The following is a 6,974-nucleotide window of genomic DNA, read 5'->3' as shown; positions in this document are numbered from 1 at the left end:
CCCAGGACTGATCTCCTTTAGAATGGACTGGTTAGATCTCCTTGCAGTCCAAGGGACTCTCAAGAGTCTTCTCCAACACCACAGTTTAGAAGCATCAATTCTTCGGCACTCAGCTTTCTTCACAGTCCAACTCTCACATCCATATATGACTACTGGAAAAACCATAGCCTTGACTAGATGGACCTTTGTTGGCAAAGTAATGTCTCTGCTTTTGAATATGCTATCTAGGTTGGTCATAACTTTCCTTCCAGGGAGTAATTGTCTTTTAATTTCATGGCTGCACTCACCATCTGCAGTGATTTTGGAGCCCCACAAAATAAAGTCTGACACTGTTTCCATTGTTTCCCCATCTATTTCCCATGAAGTGATGGGACAAGATCACTACCATCACCCTAATACCAAAACCATACAGAAATGCCACAAAAAAAGAAAACTACAGGCCAATATCACTGATGAACATAGATGCAAAAATCCTCAACAAAATTCTAGCAAACAGAACCCAACAACATATTAAAAAGATTATTCATCATGACCAAATGGGCTTTATCCCATGGATGCAAGGATTCTTCAATATTCACAAATCAATCTATGTGATACACCACATTAACACACTGAAAGATAAAAACCATATGATTATCGCAATAGATGCAGAGAAACCTTTGACAAAATTCAACATCCATTTATGATAAAACCCCTGAGAAAGCAGAAATAGAAGGAACATAGCTCAACATAATAAAGGCCATATATGATAAACCCACAGCAAACATTATCCTCAATGGTGAAAAATTGAAAGCATTTCCCCTAAAGTCAGGAACAAGACAAGGGTGCCCATTCTCACCACTACTATTCAACATAGTTTTGGAAGTTTTAGCCACAGCAAACAGAGAAGAAAAATAAAAGGAATCCAGATTGGAAAAAAGAAGTAAAACTCTCACTGTTTGCAGATGACATGATCCTCTACCTAAAAAACCCTAAAGACTCCACCAGAAAATTACTGGAGCGAATCAATGAATATAGTAAAATTTCAGGATATAAAATTAACACACAGAAATCCCTTGCATTCCTATACACTAACAATGAGAAAACAGAAAGAGAAATTAAGGAAAGAATTCCATTCACCATTGCAACAAAAAGAATAAAATACTTGGGAATAAATCTACCTAAAGACACAACAGACCTATATATAGAAAACTATAATACACTGATGGAAGAAATCAAAAATGACACAAATAGACACAGAAATATACTATGTTCATGAGTATACTACTCAAAGCAATCTATAGATTCAGTGCAATCCCTATCAAGCTACCAGCGATATTTTTCAGAGAACTAGAACAAATAATTTCACAATTTGAATGGAAATACAAACAACCTCCAATAGCCAAAGCAATCTTGAGAAAGAAGAATGGAACTGGAGGAATCAATCTACCTAACATCAGACTATACTACAAAGCTACAGTCATTAAGACAGTATGGTATTGGCACAGAGACAGAAATATAGATCAATGGAACAAAGTAGAAAGCCCAGAGATAAGTCCACGCACCTATGGACACCTTATCTTTGACAAAGGAGACAAGAATATACAATGGAGAAAAGACAATCTCTTTAACAAGTGGTGCTGGGAAAGCTGGTCAACCACTTGTAGAAGAATGAAACTAGAACACTTTTTAACAGCATAAACAAAAATAAACTCAAAATGGATTGAAGATCTAAATGTAAGACCAGAAACTATAAAACTCCTAGAGGAAACATAGGCAAAACACTCTCTGACATAAATCACAGCAGGATCCTCTATGACCCACCTCCCAGAGTAATGGAAATAAAAGCAGAAATAAACAAATGGGACCTAATTAAATGTAAAAGCTTTTGCACAACGAAGGAAACAATAAGCAAGGTGAAAAGACAGCCCTCAGAATGGGAGAAAATAATGGCAAACAAAGTAACTGACAAAGAATTAATCTCAAAAATATACAAGCAGTTCATGCAGCTCAATTCGAGACAAATAAACAACCCAATCAAAAAATGGGCCAAAGAGCTAAACAGACATTTCTCCAAAGAAGACATACAGATGGCTAACAAACACATGAAAAGATGCTCAACATCATTCATTATCAGAGAAATGCAAATCAAAACCACAGTGAGGTATCATCTCACACTGGTCAGAATGGCTGCTATCAAAAAGTCAACAAACAATAAATGCTGGAGAGGGTACAGAGAAAAGAGAACCCTCTTATACTATTGGTGGGAATACAAACTAGTACAGCCACTATAGAGAACAGTATGGAGATTCCTTAAAAAAATGGAAATAGAACTGCCATATGACCCAGCAATCCCACTGTTGGGCATACACACTGAGGAAACAAGAATTGAAAGAGACATGTGTATGCCAACGTTCATTGCAGCACTGTTTACAATAGCCAGGACATGGAAGCAACCTAGATGTCCACTGAGGGATGAATAGATAAGAAAGGTGTGGTACATATACATAATGGAATATTACTCAGCTATTAGAAGGAATGCATTTGAATCAGTTCTAAAGACATGGATGAAACTGGAGCCTATTATACAGAGTGAAGTAAATCAGGAAGAAAAAACACCAGTAAAGTAATATATGGAATTTAGAAAGATGGTAACAATGACCCTATATGCAAGACAGCAAAAGAGTCACAGGTGTAAGGAACAGACTTTTGGACTCTGTGGGAGAAGGTGAGGTTGGGATGATTTGAGAGAATAGCATTGAAACATATATATTACTATATGTGAAACAGATCGCCAGTCCAGGTTTGATGCATGAGACAGGGTGCTCAGGGCCAGTGCACTAGGATTACCCTGAGGAATGAGATGGGAAGAGAGGTAGGAGGAGGGTTCAGGATGGGGGACACATGTACACCCATGGCTGATTCATGTCAGTGTATGGCAAAAACCACTACAGTATTGTAGAGTAATCAGCCTCAAATTAAAATAACTAAATTAATTTTAAAAATAAATAAAAAATCATTTCCGTTTTTGTCTAAAGATTATCTCTTTTCTACTAGATGCCATCCAGAGGGACTGTTAACCAGGTGCTCCATTAAGGACTGGACATCACCAGTTCCCTTGATTGCTGTCTCCCTTCCTCTCTGTCTCACTGTTGAATTGGAAAGTTGTGCTTTTAGAGATCTCTTTCCCCATGTGATGATCCATAGCATCATTCATAATACCACTTCCTCCAAATTACCCAGAGAGATAGCAATAAGACCTTGGGCAGCTGTTGCATCTGTGAATTTTCTCAAACAAGGTTAATATTTTTCTGAAGTTCAGTGTCATCAATAAACCTAAAATGAACAGTAACCAAAGATTCTGTGAAAATGTAGACTGAATTGTTTTTATGGAAATTCTTAGGAACATAACTGATAGGAAAAGAGCATTTAAATGGCACCGTCTTTCTTTTTACACAAATAAAACATTTAATTTCTGCACATTGATCATAAAGATATTTATTTTAAAATTTGGAATGTTAGGTAATTCCATAGTTTATTACAAAAAATATGAATTAGAAGAGACTTCCCTCGTAGCTCAGATGGTAAAGCATCTGCCTACAATGCGGGAGACCTGGGTTCGATCCCTGGGTTGGGAAGATGCCCTGGAGAAGGAAATGGTAACCCACTCTAGTACTCTTGCCTGGAAAATCCCATGGACGCAGTCCACAGGATTGCAAAGAGTCGGGTATGACTGAGCAACTCACTTAAGAGGGAAAATATTAAAAAAAAGATTTCTGAGTTTGAGCAATACCCACTATCTAAATAGCAAGTATGATTTATTTTAAAATTTTATTATGTAAATAATTTCTCATTTTTGCATATCAAATAGAATAGTTTTGCTTTTTATCTTTATGATTCATAGATTCACAGAATCCAAAGAGTTGGAAGATGCCTCGGAAGTCCTTTCATTTTAACTTCTGTTGAACACTGATATCTGTTTATCCCCATAATGGACAATTTCTTCCCCTTCATTTGAACACACGAAAAATTGGAAAAATCACTGTCATTTCACAGTTCTCACAGTTCATTTCACTGTTGGACCACCTTGATGGCTGTCAGAAATTCCCCATTATACTGAAATCCTGCTCTTTTAGTATTTTAAACATTGGCATAATCAGTGCTCTCTCTCTACATATTTGAAGAGAAAAATAATGTACCTTCTATCACCCCCTCTTTTTTTCCCAGGCTAAAAACCTTACTTTATAGTAAAAGAAGAATCCCTTATGTCAGGCAGGGAAGCAATACAACAAATATACAGAGCAAGCACTTTGTGAATTCAACTCACAGTACTGGTTAGAGCATGGAATTCATGAGCAGTAAGAGAAAACAGAAAAATTGGATATGAAACTGGAGTCTGATTGTGGTTGGCTATGGGCAAGAGGATCGTTGCTGTGTTTATTAGGCAAGTTCATGATATGATCAGAGAGCTGCTTCTAGAAGATTGATCAGAACATGACTAGAGCATGAGTCCCAGATGTTTATGAATTTTTGGTCATCTTTCCTCCATAGCTTTTCAACATTCCAATCCTTATGTAACTCCTTTTGTTGAGTGTGGGCTAACATAGTAACTAAATTCTAACCAACAGAAAGTACTGTAAGTGCTAGGCTGTCAATTTATAACTAGCTTATGTAAGATTGTTACTTTCATCTTAGTAGCAGACTCTCTCTATTTCCTGCTCAGTTTGCATGGATTCATGAAGCAAATTGACTCCTTGGAAAGATCCACAAGCAAGGAACTGAGAATTCCCTCTGGCCAACTACCAGTGAGAAAATGAGGCCTTCAGTGCAACAGCTTGCAAAGAAGAGAATCCTGCCACCAACCACATGAACTTGGAAGCGGATGTTTCCTCAGTTAAACCTTGAGATAACTACATCCCAGCTGACCGAGGAATTACAACGGGTAAGAGACCTTTAAACAGAGGACCCAGCAAACTCATCATGGATTCTTGACTTAGGTAACTTAGCTAAAAATGTGTCTTGTTTTAAGCTGCTGATTTTTATGGTAAATTGATTACTTCTGAGCATTTGAGCTATAGGAGCTTAACTGGTTGCAGAGGTTGTGAGGTTGCAAACACTGAACAAGAGCATAGTGATGCCCAGAAATAACAGGAGTTTGTAAATGTTTCGATTATGGATTTTGATGGTTCTGTATATGTACATTCATATAGTTCATTCATATTCAGCAATAAAAGAGAACTGTATCATCTGGACTGAGATATTACTGACAGCGAAAGGGAGTACTTTTTTATCCCTAGAGAGCACATTTGATAAATTTTTATGAGCAACTTTGTAGATGCAAAGTATGTACCATGCTAAAATGTTTGTTTTTTGAACTGGTAGAAGACCAGTCAATGAAACTTCTAAATAGGACCTCAAAAATTAAGAAAGAAGTTAGCCCTTATATTTTAATGTGTTCTTGCTACCATTTTTCAAGTGTACAACTCATTCCAAATACTTGAACTTACAGAGCAGATCTTTGGCATGATAGCTGAAAACATAACAAGTAAACCACCACCACCAGAAACAAAATGAAGTGCTGCCAAACCAAGTCAAACTGCTTTACTCTGCCAAGTCCAAAGATTGATATATTCTTTGTTGTGAAAATACCTCATTAATGAATGTTTCTATGATTTTGCATTTTGTTACAGAAATTTCACAAGGTAATATTAATTTTCCTTATTTGGAGAACTAGAAATGCTGAGGAAAAACATATAAAGAACAATCCCTTTGAAACACAGGAGTTCTAACAAGGCAAGAAGAATTATGGGACCAACAACCAGGAGGAGATAGAAACTCCAAGAGGTAAACTTAGTGTTTGGGGCTATTTTTTTCCCTAGGTTTAGAGGCATCTGTAGATTCCTACGCTGGAGTTGGAAATGACAACCCACTCCAATGTTCTTGCCTGGGGAATTCCAGGGGCCTGGTGGGCTACAGTCTGTGGGGTCACAGAGTCAGACATTACTGAGTGACTGAGCACAGACACACATACAATAGATTCTATTAGAGACAAGCTGAGCAGAACTTTTGATAAATTAACAGTTCTAAGGAACAGAAATTCAAATATAAGACAGCCAAATTAGAAACCCTAGAAAACCCCTATCACTTGAAGTAGAACCTCCAAGGGATACAATCCAGAAGAGAGAAACCAGAAATAAGAGATACCCTGTCCCTGACAAGGGTTGACACTCTCAGTTTAAACTGTCTCAGGCTCAGTAACTGGATTAAGATGATCACCACTTGTTAGTACACCAGCTGATGGTCTAAATTAAACATACACCCGCAAAGGGATTCACTTTTGGGTAAGATGGAGCATTTTGAGGCAGATCAAAACAATTATAAAACAGAAAACCTAGAAGAGTTACCAGATTATTTTCTTGAAGGCATCAGAGAACTCCAGCAGCCACAAAGACTAAAAAGAGTAAGATTCCAACGAGGGGATTCATTATGGAGAAGAGCTAAGGGCTTGAGCATCCTTTCAGGCATTTGTTGGTTGTAGATCTGAGACAAAATGGAGATTCCTAAGTAAACCTGCACATAGGGTTGCTACTAGGAGGACAGACAGAGTGACTGGCAGAGATTGGAGGGGTTACATAGAAGAATCCGAGGTTTCAGAAACCTCAGATATGGTGCTCTCTCCTGCAGTGTATGTCTTAAACTCTAAAACTGCACAGAGCTGGAGGACAAAGAACTAAGACCAAAGATAAAGTGCCTAAAAATCCAGGGACTGTATTGGAAGACTAATTATTGTAACTTTGTCCACTCTTCCTGAGTTTGTTTAGTAGCTTCAGTCGTGTCTGAAACTTTTGTGACCCCATGGACTGTAACCCACTAGGTTTCTCTGTCCATGAGATTCTCCAGGCAAGAATACTGGAGTGGGTTGCCATTTCCTTCTTCATTCCTGAGCTTACCTAAGGATTTAATGCCATTCCAACCAGATTCCTCAAGGGTAATTT

At 37.7% G+C, this 6,974-nt stretch overlaps 1 long non-coding RNA gene across 1 annotated transcript; it reads left to right on the top strand.

Annotated features, from left to right (window-relative positions):
• Positions 1 to 4,715: 4,715 nt before the first annotated feature.
• Positions 4,716 to 6,738, top strand: LOC120862707. Its single transcript, XR_005720825.1, has 2 exons — positions 4,716 to 4,921; positions 5,670 to 6,738. It is a non-coding gene; the product is annotated as an uncharacterized LOC120862707 (long non-coding RNA).
• The last annotated feature ends 236 nt before the right edge of the window (positions 6,739 to 6,974 follow it).

Source organism: Oryx dammah, unplaced genomic scaffold (assembly GCF_014754425.2).
Source record: "Oryx dammah isolate SB20612 unplaced genomic scaffold, SCBI_Odam_1.1 HiC_scaffold_4, whole genome shotgun sequence".
In the NCBI taxonomy this organism is placed as follows: domain Eukaryota; kingdom Metazoa; phylum Chordata; class Mammalia; order Artiodactyla; family Bovidae; genus Oryx; species Oryx dammah.
This window is presented reverse-complemented; position numbering and strand designations above follow the sequence as displayed.